Raw genomic sequence first — 16199 nt, 5'->3', positions numbered from 1 at the left:
ATAAAGTGAACCAACAATAGACTTATGAGGAAAACAAGCTTGTTAAACAATTGGCAGAATACTAAGCCCCTGCCGCTAGGCACAGTTCTGTATGAGGATCCCCCACCTGGGCAACCTGTAAGATAAAGTATATTGACTAGCCCAGTCCATATATTGTCTATCAGAGTCTTATTTCCTTGTATAACAGGTCTACCACCCCAATGTACCTGGTTTAGCACAGTTCGACGCCAGGATGTCGACGGATCCTTCTTGAGTGACTCCCTTTAAGGCAGGAGCCACGGATCATCAAGATCCCTCAAAGAAAAGATGAACAGGCATTGAGGCAGTAGCTTCAGTCCTGGCGGTGCTTGTCAACGATTGGTCGTGGACGTTTTGTGAAGATGAGGCATGCAGTGCACCTCGACGACGATAGTTGGTTGCTGCAAAGGGTCACTGAAGAACTTTGGTCCAGCAAGGGCTTTGGGTCGTCAGCATCTTTGTGGTCTTGGGGTGGCGGGAAACCAACCGGCTGATTCTCCTTGGTTCGTCGGTGGCCTTAACTTCCTGTGGCGGGAAAAAGCGGTCGTCGGTGATGAGCGAGGGAGTCCTTGTTTCAAATTGTTCTTAGGCAAAGGTGGAGTGTTGTGGCTCCGGTCGTCGGTGGCATGGCATCAAGCTGTCCCCACTTCTGGGCAACACGGCTTTGACACGCCTCCACCGGTTACGGCGATCCTCCGAACCCTGGTTGGCGACTTTGGACGGATGTCTGGGTGCTTCTCTTCGGATTCCTCGGCAGTCCCCGTCTCCAGTCGACAGTCTTTCGAAGGCTGGCGTCCAGGGCGCTTCGGTGAAGGTTAGCTGGTGAACGATGGTCCCTCGTAGCTTGGGAAGAGGTCTCCTAGCCAGGTCCTCTCTTGGATCAAGTTCTTGCAAGGCACACCAGCAATCAGATTACGTTGAAGAGTAAAGGGGGTCACCTTCTTCTTCGGGCTCGGCTTCGAGAGTAAGCATCAAGTATCGACTTCCGCTTCTGAACAATTTCCATCAGTGAGAGGCCCCCAGATATACTATTTTGTCTCTCATTCACTCTGCTGGGTCACAGTCAAGCAACCTATCATCCAGAAGGGCATTCATGCCGGCAGGCAGCCAATCAGGCTACGGTGCATTCAGGCCATTCTCCTCCCTCCAGACACTCACAACAAAAAATGTTTATTAGGACAAGTACCCAGCCATTCAGCACTCAACACATACCAGTTTCGGGCAGGGCTGTCTCAGTCTTTGTGTCACATACCAGAAACCAGACACTCAAAACAAGAAGTGCATATTGGTCACACACTCCCTTCACCCAGGTCTCACCCATTGGGCGTACACACAACATACAGTCCCTGGGAAGGCTCCAGCCATTCTGGCCTGGACTTCCCCACAATACCATTTATGGAACTTCCACCCAACAGGCAGTCAGGGGGAAGGGACAGGGTCAGGGCTTCCCAGAATGTTGGGAAAACAAGATAACAGGCAGTAGAAAGCAAGAGGCCACAGGGCCGTTTTGTCACCTATCAGGAATCAGCTGATTCCAATGGCAGGGCCTGGGTATCCCAAAATGAAGGATACTCAGAGCACCTGTCAAATTCAGCATGGAGCTGCCACCAGCCCATACCCGGCTCTGTGGGCCACACACAGGTGCACAGAAACATACACTAGGGGTACAGGTTGTACCCCCACCCATGGATGCCATAACGGTATCCCATGGGTCTGTTCACCAACCCAAAAAGAGGAAGAGCATCACTGCCAAGAGTCCCACATGGACTCCTGTGCAGAAAATATCACAGAACACACATGATAAAAGGACTACAGGACAAGGACATGGAGGCCCTATCCCCCCTCTGCATTTCCAGCATCACAACGACTATGCCTTCTTCCCAGCCATCTGGATAATGCACTGTTCCCCAGATCTACATCTGTCCTCTCTCCTTGCATCTTCAAATGTCTTCAATAGTGTTTCCTTGCCAATTGAGCTTCTTATTTATCTCCCTTCTGATTCCTGCTCCCTTCATTCCATGCTGATTGTATCTTATCAGATGATCTCTGGTGTGTGCTCTTGCTCTTGTCTTTCAATCTTGAACATTATCATCTTCTGGAGCTGACCATTCCGTATCCCATACCAAGGATGCTGTTCGACCCTGGAACTGACCTTTTGTATGGCAAAGTGTGAGGTGAGTCAGGCAATGAGCTGTCTGGACATCTATGTGTATAGCTATGAATATCTTGGACTTCCCCATATCATAAGGTAGGAGAGCACATGCATAGCAATCCTCCTCTGAGGTTCTTTTTCCTACTTGATACCGCATGTTGTTCCCCAAATGTGCTGTACTGCATAGATAGTTATTTAACTCATATTCATCTTCTCTTGCACTTCTCTTAGGTCTCTTTCTTGCAAGGAGAATGTGTGCATTATGCTTATGAAGTATATCAGTAATCATCCTTCCTACAGGGTAATCATAGGAACATTTGTCAGAGAAATGGGTGACCTTACATGTGTCACTGGTGCAAGGATAATCACATATGACATTGGTCTCTTTGCAACAGCTAATTCTGTATAGGTCACTGGAGTGGGAAGAATCAAGGGGACTCCTACCTTTCTGGGAGCAGCAAGGTAAGCAGCGTGGATTAGCAAATATAGAAAAAGAAATTATGGATGCTGAGCATGCATATATTATACACCAATACATGATACCCCACCACTGGTGTCTCACCATACGTCGTTGAGTCTGCTCACTTCCTGGAACTACATTATCCTCAACGGTACACATTGTGCCTGTGTGCTACTTTTAAGGAAGGAGAGCACCTTTTTAATCAGGCAGCCTTTTTAGATGCTCAGGTAGCTGCCGCATTTGCTTTGGATCCTGCACAAAAGTATGTATGTCAGTGCTACGCCCAACAAGAACAGGGTAAACTCGGAGAATAAAAACAAATTCTCCAACATCAGATAGAACCATGAATCTAGCCAAAGAGAAACTCAGTGAGGAATGAATGGGAAACTGCTCCCTTTTCCAGTTGTCGTATATAAAATCAAGATCTGGCATTTTTAACACATCAGCATTTTCTAAAGTCCAATTAAAAATATTACTGTGGCTCAAGAATGTTGACTTTGGTACTCCTGCTAAAACATCTATAAAGAGTGTTCTGGGTGAGCCACAGTCCAAATGCACAGTTGCATTTATTTAATCAGCAATTTTAGCGTCCTTCTTCCTCGTCATCATTCGAGTCTGCACGTGCTGAACTGCTTCTTCTTGTCTTGCTTCCGAATCAATGGGTGGGGGTTTATCGATCTCACCAGCATACGGCTTCACCTCACCCAAGTGAATCCAGGCGTGCCCTTCTTGGACCTTTACTGCTACGGGAGTAACATTTTCGACGATAAATGGTCCACTAAAATGGGGCTCCTGCCACTTCCTTGTCAAGTTGAGCACTAAATCGGGGTCTCCACTAAACAACCTGGTACAAATAGTATTTCTCATATCCGGTTGCTGAATGGTCTTCATCTGTTTCCTTATGCTTGAGTTGATCTGAAATGACAGAGATACTGGTGGTCATACATGTCAAATATGCACGTAGCTCATTTCCTAACAATTCTGCAGTCGTCTGGGCATCACTTCAACTCCTTGCTGAAGGTGACAGGGGCATTCTTATTCACCTTCCTTTTACTAACTCATGGAGTGCGAGATGGTGGTCCGACACAGGATGAATCCTTAATGTATATAATGCAAAGGGTAGGCAATACAGCCATCCCTTCTTCAGTGTCAATTTGAGTTTAGCGCTTCTTTCTTTGAGACAACCATTGAGTCGCTCACATATGATGTTTGCTTGCAGGTGATAAGCAGTAGTAAACTTGTGTTTTATACTAAGCAATCGGCTGATCTGTTCAAATACTTCATTAACAAAATGGAGCCCATTTTCGAACCTCAGCGACTCACATACTCCCCATCTAGGAAAGACTTCTCGTACTAAAACCTTTGCAGCGCAAGTGGCTTCAGGGTGTGTACATGGACCAGCTTCAATTCATCTCACTACTATCATATACCTATATCCACTACATACTTGCAGCATATCAACATAGTCAATATGTAAATGCTGAAAAGGACTGTCGTCGAGGAGTCACTCCTCTGATTGTTCGCAGTGTGTACACAGCGGGAACATTTTGAAATACGATGAGATTTAATGCGTAAAAAGTAACAGGTTCTAAGAGGTTCAGTACAAACCAGTCCTCTGCAATAGTTGCTGCAAGGCTTTCACTAGTTACATGTGCAGTGCAGCTGTTCAAGCACTAACACTACCGGCTTTCCAGTACTGTCCTGTCGCCACAATACTTCAGAGGGGGATAAAGAACACACCCTCCATTTCCACAATCCTTGCTCTTCCTGTAGGGTACTGCCTTGAACTTCCATCAACTGTGTTCTGGACAAATGATTAAACCCTTCATTTACAATCATAATCGTGACAACTTTTTCTTTCACATCTGGAGTATCAAAACTTGAAACAACTGGTGAATATGCAACCCTTTTGGCCTCTTCATCTGCAGCTTCATTCCAGCATGAAATAAAATCAGATCTCTTAGTAGGTGTTGTGCATTTAACTATTGCGATGGGTACTTGGAGTTGCAGTGCCTTAATAAGCCTGTCCAATAATGCTGCATGTTGCACTGCAGTGCTGTCTGCTCGGACATAGCCCCTCCTTTGGCAGCGTCCTAGCCCTGCGTACATGGTTGACAGCACATAGGCGGAGCCACTGTAAATTGTTACTTCCTGCCCTGCATGTTTCTCGAGCACGACAATAAGCGCCACCAATTCTGCAGCTTGTGCCGAAAAGTGAGATGGTAGTCTTGCACTTGCTACCACTTCAAATTCCCCATTGGCTCTGTGCCTTACCACAGCTGAGTAGTCTGAATGCCCTTTCCCATCAGTTTGATACATTTTTGAAGACCCGTCAATAAAGATAACCCAATTCACACCCCGCTCGAGCATTCTCCTTTACCCTCGGAATCTCATTTTAGAACTCCTCGTAGTTGGAAGAATCATGCACTTTCTCATCCTCTGTCACAGGTTCAGCTACAAACATGGCAGGGTTCACTATTTTACACCTGATATTTTGATCGCTGGATTTGATATAACTACCTCATATGCAGAAGCCCTCTGAGATGTCAATGTACCCTTAGGTTTCTTAAAAACGACAAACAAAGCATGCTTAACAAATAAAGTCATTGAAAATAATGCTTGTAGACTTCTCAATGCCGAACAAGGCTGCTGCTAGCAATTATTTGCAAGGAAAGTGTCCTCTCATAACTGGATCTAAAATCCCACTATAATATGCCCAAGGTTTGTACCATAGTGTAGTCCTCTGTGTAAGCACCGTTGTCAGTACTGTTCCATTTTTGTGCGAAAACAGAAAGAAATCCTCAGAATAATTGGGGATTCCTAAAACTGGAGCTGTACAAATTGCTTTTTTTAATTCCTCAAACCCTCCCTCCATTTCCTCAGTCCATTTTATTTTTTCCTTTTTCACTTGGCCTTTCTTTAAAGCCTGCAAAAGGGGTCTCGTGTATGAACTATAATCAAATACGCATACTCTAACATAGTTGCACAATCCAAGACACTGCTGCATTTGCTTTATCGTGTGCGGTTTTAGTGTTTTCATAATCACCTCAGCTCTTTCAGGTGTGATTTTCTTCCCCTCATGTGAGATTAACTGACCTATGTACAACACCTCTTCCTGACAGTATTGCAACTTCTCCTTGTCTACTTTATATCCTTTGTCTGCTAGGATAGTCATTAACTGAATCGAATCTTGTCTGCACTCATCTTCTGTCGAACTACAGACTAAAATGTCATTGAAGTATTGCAGCACAACACTTTGCAAATCAATTTTGCTTACGTCCATCTGCAAGACCCTATTAAAGATTGATGGAGATTCACAATACCCCTGGAGTACTCTTCAGTCAGGTTTGAAGAAACGTGAATGACGTAAGGTCTTGGGAGTCCTTATGTAACGGGATTGAGAAAAACGCATTTTTCAAGTCAATCACTGTGAAATCTCGTGCCTCTGTGGGGTTACTACATAAAATCCTTGCAGGATTCAGAACTGTTAGGCAGAATCCTATGCAGCTCCCTTAGGGAGCAATACAGAGGATTAGGACTACAGGTATATGCAATAAATCCCCTTTGGTATCTGTCTGTACCACACAGATTTAGTTGGTAGCTGTGGCTGAGCAGCCAGATTTATCTCAAGAGGGAGATGAGCAGTATTCAGGGTTTACACAATAGGTCTATAATACTATGGATCAATGAAACACTGACCAAAGCTTTGTATCAAAAAGAATATATATATATTTATTTTACACACTCTTAATTCCACACACAAATCACTATCATTAAAGCAAGTTAAAACAGTCAAGAAAAGTATATACAACTCCCTAATTAAATTGTAGACAAGTTTGAGCAAGAGTGAAAACTGAGCAAAATGGCACAGTGTAAACCAAGCAGAAATGGTACTCTAATAATTTCTTCAGAGGGAGGGAAAGGTCAAGTTATACAGGGTTAGTCTCCTAAACACACCAGAAACACTTCCCAATTGGATTGTGAACAAGTTAGGCAAGGCAGTAATTTAGCATAAGCAATACCGAGCAAAATGGCACTTCACAATATTTAAAGGGGAAGGAAAAGGTGGTTATAAGAGTTTAGGTGCACCAACACATTTCTGGATGAAAAGCAATCTAGAGAAGGCAGTTGTAACAGATTTAGCCAGAGTCAATAGGCTTGTGCCAGAGTCAGTGGTACAAGGCAAACTGCCCAGGATCAAACTGTTCTAGTAGCTCCAGTCAAGTCTTTGTTTAACATTTGAAAAGGCGGTTGAAGGAGGTAAAAGACAATTTTAGACGATAGGGGTGGCCAGCCCAGAAGCTAAGTAAAGGATTTAAAACACCTTTAGCAGTACCCAACGAAACGGGAGGCCTGGAGGAACAATGTACCTTAAAAGTCGACAAGGCTCCTGCGGTGGCAGTAGTTCCTGGCAGTTCCTGCAGTTCAGGAGATCCAGCAGAGGAAGAGAGGCTCTCGTCATGGAGGAAGGTTCGAGTCACTGCACTGCCCAGGGATGAAGCCAGCCGCGGTGATGCCAAAACGGAATAAATGGTACGCTCCTTTAAATCGCGGTCGTAGTGGACGGGTGCCTGGCTATCCAGTCTCCTAGTGCTTGGCACTGGCGATTCAACCAAGGCAGGTCCTAGAAGGCGATTGCCGAACTGGTTGTGGCCCCACCAGCTCAAGGGTAGAAGACTCTTGCAGGTGAAGATCTTCTCGGGTCGTTGGAGAAAAGTGGTGAGGATCTGCAGCAGGGCTTCACAGGTGGTTCAGTCATTGCAGATGTATTCGGCTTCTCTCCTCTTTGGATTTCTTAGGTCCAGTGGTGACGTCTTGTCCTCCAGTCCTTGGAGCCCTGCTTATATGCAGAAAACCCCCCATTAATACAGCCTAGCTGTCACTCACACAGCGGGGTGGTTATCCTGGCGGGATAACCCCCAGCCTATCAGGGCAGAGTGCGACTTCGGTTGCTTAGGCAACCCTGTTCAGGGTGCCTATTCACCCTCCCACACATCCTGTCTACCCCAGACTCAGTGACGCAAAAAGGAGGGCTTCTTTGCAGAAGCCCACCAAAAGTATGAAAAAAGGATCCCCGACCTGGGTTAGGATTTCAGAGAAAGACACGAGAAAGAAATATTATCTAAGATCTGGCAATAAAACCCTACCCGAGTAAAGTTAATAATAAAATAAACTGGTGGTATGTTAGAGGCTGTCAGTAAAAGTGGTAGCCTCGAACAATGGGAAAATCCCATAGGAAAATATTTGCGGTTGAATATTTATGGTAGTAACCACTGCCACCAGCCAGAAACTTTGGAGAGAGGGACTGGCACCCTCTCGGGGATGAACACCAGGGATAAACTATTAACCCTTTCCAGTACTTCCATAGTAAAATGGGTTGTACTGGTTTTGTTCATAACTATTGACTAGTAAAGTCAATGGGGACTTTACATGCCCTGGGAGACAGTAGTCAGTCCCAGGGTAAGGAGTCTATGTTTGGGGGTCACTATGACACCCCTGTGTTACTGCACTGAGGTTTCTCTGTAACACACATGTAAAAAGATGATACCTATGAGGGTGAGAAAAAAACCCATAGGCCATAAGATAATACAAAAATAGCCTAAAACACACATCGGCAATATGTCTAAGAGTGGGAAAATGAGTCTCACTCTTAGCAGGAGTAAAAAAATAAACCCTTTGAATCCAGCAAAGCTGCTGGGGGACTCTATAGATAAGGGAAGTTAGCCTTAGAAGAGAATTCTCCCTAACAGGAACTAAAGGAACTGGAGGATAAGCTGTCCCCCTCCTGAGAATTGTCCATTCTGTACATACCCTTGGCTCCCACATGTTCAAGTGATGTGCCCTGTCATGCCACATGTCCAACATGGACATGTCCAACATATAGGAGGAGGTCTTCTGACTAGCCCCCCTTGATTAAAACCTCCTTGCACATTTTGGTTATCATTCTCCACATTCTGAAAACCACCTTGGTTTTTTTGAAACCCAAACTAATTGTTCTGGAAACCACCTCTTCCTCTGAAACCCATTCCTCTGCCTCGCTGCATGAACCCATTCCCTCCTTGATCTGTTTGGCTTTACTATTTGCCTGTGATGTACCCACTGCTTGCTGTGTTCCCAGCCCTTCTCCGCTTGTCAGTACCACCCCACATATGGCGTACTTTGACAATTTCTTCTGAACTAACTTAGCTTCCTCGAGTTTTCTAGCATCTTCCTTCTTATTTTTTTCTTGCAACTATCGGCAGCGATCCACGATAGTCAACTGTATCCGTGCCCATGGCTTCACTTCTATACCCACTAATTTCTTGATCTGTCTCTATACCTTCTCTAGCAATCCCTGACACAAAATGTGGTAAAATACTGCCACTGATTTCCCCCACGGCTCCCTCGTTTCCAAAGTGTACCATTCCTGAATACTTTGAATGTAAGCAAGTGGATCTTTGTCATCTTTCATTTTACGTGCCATAATTGCACCCATATCTGACATATCAGGATACTGTACCCTGATTGCTCTCCAAACAACTGCTCTGCAATTATTAAATGGTGCTCCGTTATGAGCTGTGTTCTGTGCTGTGACACTGCTCTCGTTCAAATGTCATCAGCACTTTCCCCAAGAATGGCTGCCTGGAGACTTTTAACATCCCCTATGGCTAGAGAATTTCCTCCTGTCATCTCTTCTAGCTCATAAATCAATTTCCCCCACCAGCCATTAAACTAGGGAGTTTACATCTTAAATTATCCCTGTCCATCTAGGGCCAGGGGATATACTGTGGTCTGGCCCCTCCTTTCTCCAATAAGGGGAACTGCGTGAACCCGAATCCGCTATCGGCTCCTATCGTCTGCCTATCCATAGTGGGGACAATGGTTCATGATTGCCTTCTACCTGGCTATGACCTCAACCTGTTCACATGTGCTGGTGATTCCCCCCTCTCACTATGCGATCGTCCTTTAGGTCTCTCTTGGTACTCCATGGGATTTGGCGTCATATCTATAGGTTGCTCTAGATCAGAACCTTCTCACTTCCTTGTCTGTCTGCAAACATCCCACAGGACCTCATGCACTTTCTCCCTTCTCCCCACGGAAGGTTTCTCTGTCTTTGTCTGACACATTTAGTCCCCAACTAGTATGGCTTTCATCCTTTTCATCCCTATTTGAAGTCAGCCTGTCTAAAGGCAAGGCTCTGTGCTTGAGACTAAACAAGGCTTTCTTCCTTGCCTTGTTTCTGCGTGTTAGGTATGATTTTCATAGAATTGGTAAATCATCCTGACCTGGGTCAACCCCAGAAGTTTTGCTTTACTAGTGGGATCTTTTTCCACACTCACAGAATCGCTTACTATTTTTCTGGGTGTCATTTTTTTTGACACTCCATAGTGTCTTTTTAAAGTTCTCCTCTTTAACAACTTTTTGGCAATAAGTGCCTGTTGTTGCTGGGTTGCCTTGGGGGCTCCCCTTTTCTCTGGCTACCCTTGAGAGAGCTACAGTTCCAAGCGTAGAAAGGATCTTTGGATCCCTTTTACATTTTATTTGGTAAAACCAGCACCCTCCACCGTATGTTGCATGCTGGGGAAATATAATGTATCCCATTTCACACTAAAACTGTAACAATTCTGTTACAGGGACAAGCTTACCTTCAAGGGCTGGTGGCAGTGATACCTTTTATTAATTTGGTGCAGCTTTACCGTGTGCTGTGTTCACAGGTGCAGTAAAGACACCTAAGGGTGCTAATTTTACCAAAATAGCCCCTGTCTTCTTTGTTCACCATTTTAGTATTTCTTTTCCTTTCTTGTTCCTTCCCCTGACATGCAGGGTGGGATATTCCTTTGTGTGATTTTTATCTTCGTCTGGAGTCCCGTGGACTCCCTGCCCAAGCTGCAGTATGTCCGTGAAGGCAGGAAGCGAGAGAGGAGTCCGCTAAACAGCCCTTTGTCTTCCTCTTTGCCTGAATGGGGACAAATCTCAGTGGGGGGCTGGCTCTCCTGATTGGACAACCAGAATGCTCCTAGATGTAAAATGCAGGGAGGGAAACCTAGACCGAAGAGGATGATGAAGGAAAAGCAGCTGAAACGATTTCCAGCAACCAGAGAGCCTGCTGTGTAACCGGAGCCTGCTGTAGCCCTTTCTTCCAATCAACCTGGGGACTCTGAAAACGATGACCCCAACCCAGAGCCTAGTGAGACCCACTAGACCACTAGACTCAAGAAGACCTGCATTTCATTTTGAGGCATCCCACGCGTTGCTGCGACCTTGCATTGCTGCAATATGCCAATACCCTGGGACCTCGAACTATCGTGCGGTGTACGGTCTTCTGAATTCCAAATCTTGCTGAAACTTCATGGGAATTCTGGTGTATCTCCAGAGACATGAATCGAGTCTTAAAAGTCCACTCAACAGAGTGCTTACCTTTATAATGACTAGAATTCAACCACGATTTTCTGTCTTCTTCTGTGCTCCTTGAAAAGGCGCCAAATTCACAGAACAGCATTCTGCCATAAGGAAATACTTGCCTAGAGCCTTCTCCATTGATCCCTGCTGCAAAGTTCCTTCTGAGGTCTTGTTTTCAGTCACCACAACAAGGAATCCACTGACCGGGTATTTGGATGCAGATCCTGAAGTCCTCCAGATGCAAAATCTTTTTTCAATGCTGAGGTACTGTGTTGACTTGAGTATGTACTTACCTTAAGTCTGTTAGGTTTTCTGAGTAGCTGTGGGGTGTTTTTTGTGATGGGAAGGCCTCTCATCCAGTGCGCCCATTCCTTCTGCTAGAATCCTGCTATGGTGTCTTCTGTAAAGCCCCTGGACCCTGTTCTAATTCTAAAGTAAAGCACTCAGCTGTTTGCCCAGTCTTCCTAGGGATCTCTGACTTTTGCTACTTAAGAACCTATTCTGACGCTATCTGTTGGTCACTAGATCCTAGTGACCCCCCCTTCTGCCACTGAGAACACTCATGCTCCAGGAATAAGGGAAAGACTTTTTAGGGATTGGGACTTTTGCCTAGAAAATAAAATAAGTGTTTAAAAGTTACTTACTTGTAAAGAGTTGGTTGGTAACTTTAACTCTAAATGTGAACAGTTACAACAGTTCTTACTTACCTTTGATATGTGATGCACTATTCCTAAAAGTATCTTTCTTTCCTTAGAAACCGTTTTTGCCATTCTAATAGAAAGTAGTTGTGAGGGTATGTTACTCTCCTGTGATTAGGTTGTGCCTCTTCCCAAAAGTAAAGTGTTGGTTTCACCAGATTATTCCTGCTAGGATAATTGTATGAGTGTCCCCCAACTGTTAGCTTCACTAGATTATTTCTGTTAGGATAATTGTATGAGTGTTCCCCAACTGGGTCTTGCTTCCCCTGACTTGCAGTAAGCCTGTGCAGAATAAGTCTCTATTATGTTGTGGCCTACCTAGAATAACTTTGAGTCATTCAGTAAAGTATAACGTTAGGTTTTGCTTTCCCTGTGCTGTTGTAGACAGACTCACAGAGAGTCTTTGGTTTTAACTGTCCCTCATAAGTCATACATAAGGTACTTGTATAGCTGGGAAAGATCTAACCTGGATTTCATTGTGAGGTTAAAGCAAGTATATGGGTTTTACTTACCTTGAGTTAGTTGTGTGCCATCCCAAAAATAAGTTAGAAGAGTTATTTCTTCTCTCAATCTGTGTTTCACTGATCTCAGAGGCACCTGTAATTGAATATTACATCTTTAGGTTTTACTCACCTGGTATAACTGTGTGTTATCACAAAAGTAGTTTTAGGTTTTTACTGTTGTTAATGACTCCAATCAAGCAGTCCCACTAAGTCAGTGCCTTGTCTGGGATTGCTCAAGGGAAGCCCTTATTTATATATTTTTATGTCCAGTTTGTGTACTCTGGGTGACAACCCTTATATAACACCCCTCTCTTAGAATCCCCCTGACCCCACTTCGCCAAGAAGTAAGTTTGTTTTGCAAATTTAAAAGGTTTATTTGAGAATTAAACAATATATATATCACACTTTTATAATAAATGAATAATTGATATCACACTTGTGAATATGAGCAGTAATCAGCAATAGGTAATCCTACAATAGCACAGTTCTGGTGACTTACGACTAGGAACAGGGTAATAAGGTATCAGAGAATGCTTTATGGTTTCAAGGAGATGCAAAGATGAATAAAAGCAACACAGGAATCAACTTGATATGATTTCAGCAAAACATAATATAATCACTTTTCCCCTTTTGGCAATTCACCCCCCTCTATGCAATGTAAGGAGGTGGAAGTGACACACACAGTTCTTCAGGAATACAATCACAGTACAATCCCAATTCAGTTCCCCCCTAGCAAGCTTAGATCAACAGGGATGATTTTAAACACAGGCAAAGTACTTTAAAGGTGGTATGCAAAGAAGTGAAAAATATACTCAAATTGCTTTTAATTCCCCATAGGAGGTTCAGGGTGAGTGATAGCTACTTTAAATTAGTTCAGGATCACTTTAGCAATGCTCTATGAATGATTGTCAGGTTGCAAACGAATTTCAGCAAAGGAAAGCAAGGAGCTGCTATTTTGACAAGTGAAGAAATTGAGCCAAATCGCAAATCGCGGCACTTTGTCCGAGTGCGTCGAGCGCGATTACGGAAAAAGTATAATGAATAGAAAGTCGGGTTTGTTGGAAAGCCCAGAATCTTAGCTTTAAGATGAAAGTTACATTTCGTTCCTAGGACAAACGGTTCAAGAGATACGGACAATTTAGTGGAGGTAGATTTTCAGAATTGAAATTACAGTTTCAGGATGACAGATGCGCTTTGGAAGGAGTTCTAATAGGTTAAAATAGTTTGAATTAGATTATTTTAAACTAAGAGATTGGTTTTGCACAGGCCTCAGGCTACTCACTCATCATTTTGGAAGGTCTGGGCCTCGTTACGGATCTGGTCAACAGGTTGGATTGGACTTCTGGTGAGTGGTTCTGAAGTCACAGCGATCTGGCTCAGCTCTGCTCTCTGGGTCTGTCAGGCACCGGTTCTGCTCACAGCGGTCTGGTCTGGGTACAGCTCTGCTTTCTGGTCTAGTCTGTGGTTCTGGATTCAGCACTGCTTTCTGGGTACTGGCACAGGGTACTAGCCAGAATCAGACAGCTCAGCCCGGCTGATTGAATAGTTTGGTTTGGTTGCTAGGTTTTGAAAGCCTGCTGATAGGAGTTCAGCTGTTGGGTTCTAGAGTTCTTGGAGTTTTGTTCTGGAGTCAGGAGTCTCTGGATGTGAAGTCTGAAGTCTGGATGTGAAGTTGTCGGTCAAAATGCTCCGCAGAAAATGCTCCGCAGAAAATGAAAAAGAAAGTCCTTATCTGGCTTCCAGTGGCTCTTTTTATGTGTTTAGAAAGTGGGTGGGTCGGCTAATTCTGCATGCCTAACCCTCTCAAGATTTGATAGGTCAAAGGATTCTTTGGTCCCTGATTTGAGAAAGGATAGTGTGTGAGAGTGATGTCAGCCATTTACAATATATTGAAGAAACGCCCCTTTGCTTTTACCTTAGAAATCATTTTTCATAACTACACATATTTCCCAGATACACAGTTGTTCGACATTACATGTACATATTACAGATTACTTAAGGTACATTCTGGCCTAACTCTGATCTTCCTAAGAGCTTGCATTCAAAAATGACAACTTATTTTCATTTTTAGTTGATTTACCATCATCGGACGTTTACCAAAGATGGCACACATGTACACCGCCTTTCTACCCATATTCCATTAATTTACTAGGTCTCTAACATAAACACAGTGTCTGTAGTATTAATAATTAGCGGGGTTTTGGCTCAGAACATCACAGAGTGACCAGCCTAGTTTTGAACTGGGAGTGAATGTGTCAATTTAAAGATCCCAAAGTTGTACATTTCTCCCATCTGGTTACAATTAGTTATCAGTGTTTTTATAAAACATATATTTCCTTCAATTCAATTCACAAAAAGTGTCTGGGTCCGCCCCGAGAAACTTGGGAGTCAGGGACCACATATCTCTTCTGCCAGGCAGAGCTCTGTTTACCGTCCACACCCAAATTAACATACCCCATTCAATTGCAAGAGTCTATTATGTCGGCTGAGGTCAGCAGGCCAGGGGGCCACTCTGAATTTGGTTAGCATGTCCATGTGATCTCCTGGCTTCTTATCTGTAGTTCTGAGGTGGGAAAGTTTCCCAGCCTCTTGCAATGTTAATTGAATCATCCTGTCTTCAGGAAACAGCAGGTGTTTAAATTCTTAACTAACCAAAAAGGCTTTGAAGTTTCCAGCTGTCTCAGGAGGCTGGCAACTCCTGAAGTAAAGTTCTACTGTCAGAGTTTAGACCTTTAGGGCCTGCTTGTGTCCAAAGCTGGTACTGCAGCTATTTTTTAGGAGTTGAATTTCACAGGAGGATTTTGCTTGACAGCTCTAATCCTTGCTGCCATTGTTTTAATGGGCATCCTTACAGTAGAGTGGTGATGTGGAACCCCCCTCAAGAAGGTTGAATCTTTAGAGTGGTCTTGTGCCCATGATTTTAGCAACTTGTTGACATCAATAAAAACGGATTTTGAACAAATTGAAATGGACATTTTGAGCTTGCACTTCAGAGAAACAGCAGTGATTTCAAGGCACTTTTGATCTAACAGGCACTGCTATTTTTCCTTTGGCTCCACCTTTCACCCCTAGCGCTTCTGGTCCATCACGCTTGCACTGGTGGGTGACAGGTTAGGCGAGCATTTTGGTGTGCGCAAAACTGCGCGGTTCTCCTGGTTCTGGGATAGAATGATGGGTGGCGACAGCTCAATCCCCACATCTACCCCATCTATTGATTTAGTTTTGTTCTGGGATAGAATGATGGGCGGAGACAGCTCAATCCCCACATCTACCCAATCTATTGATTTAGTTTTGTTCTGGGATAGAATGATGGGCGGCGACATCTCATCCCCACATCTACCCAGTCTATTGATTTAGTTTTGTTCTGGCCTAACAATTCAACATGGGTCAAAACCCTTGACAAGCCCCCCCGCCCGACTGCGCTTTGATTTTGAGTCGAGGGGGAGTCGGGTGCAAAGGATGTTTTGATCCACGCGCTGGTATGTCCGCATCATCTTCTTCCAATTCTGTAGATGGCACAGTTCAGCATCTTTTCCTCCCTCCAGTTGGATCGATCGGTTCTCCTCGCCAGTCCTGATGGGAATATTGGGCGGTACCCCGGGCCCCTCGGATCTTTGCTCCCGGTCCCTGGGTCATTCTCCTTGGTCAGTTTCCATGGTTTCATCTCTCCTAGGATGATAAAGCACAAGCGGCAATACCTATTCGTAGACATTTCTCCCCCACTATTGATATAGTGGGGCGGCATATACATTTTATAGTCAAAACATGAACATATACATTTTTTTAAATCAGGAGGCAAGAACATCTTGAAGAATCATAGAATTTTATAGGCTATATGTGGAATATTTTAGGGTTTAACTGAATTACTCTGGAGCGGCCCCCTCTGGGATTCCAGAGGATTCCTCCAGTTGCTGCAGAGTGTGCCTGGGATGGCAACACTTTAGCTGATTTATATGGACCCACTTGTCTTCCCCTTCCGCCAAACTACC

Source organism: Ambystoma mexicanum, chromosome 8 (assembly GCF_040938575.1).
Source record: "Ambystoma mexicanum isolate Mex_15411 chromosome 8, UKY_AmexF1_1, whole genome shotgun sequence".
Classification (NCBI taxonomy): domain Eukaryota; kingdom Metazoa; phylum Chordata; class Amphibia; order Caudata; family Ambystomatidae; genus Ambystoma; species Ambystoma mexicanum.
This window is presented reverse-complemented; position numbering follows the sequence as displayed.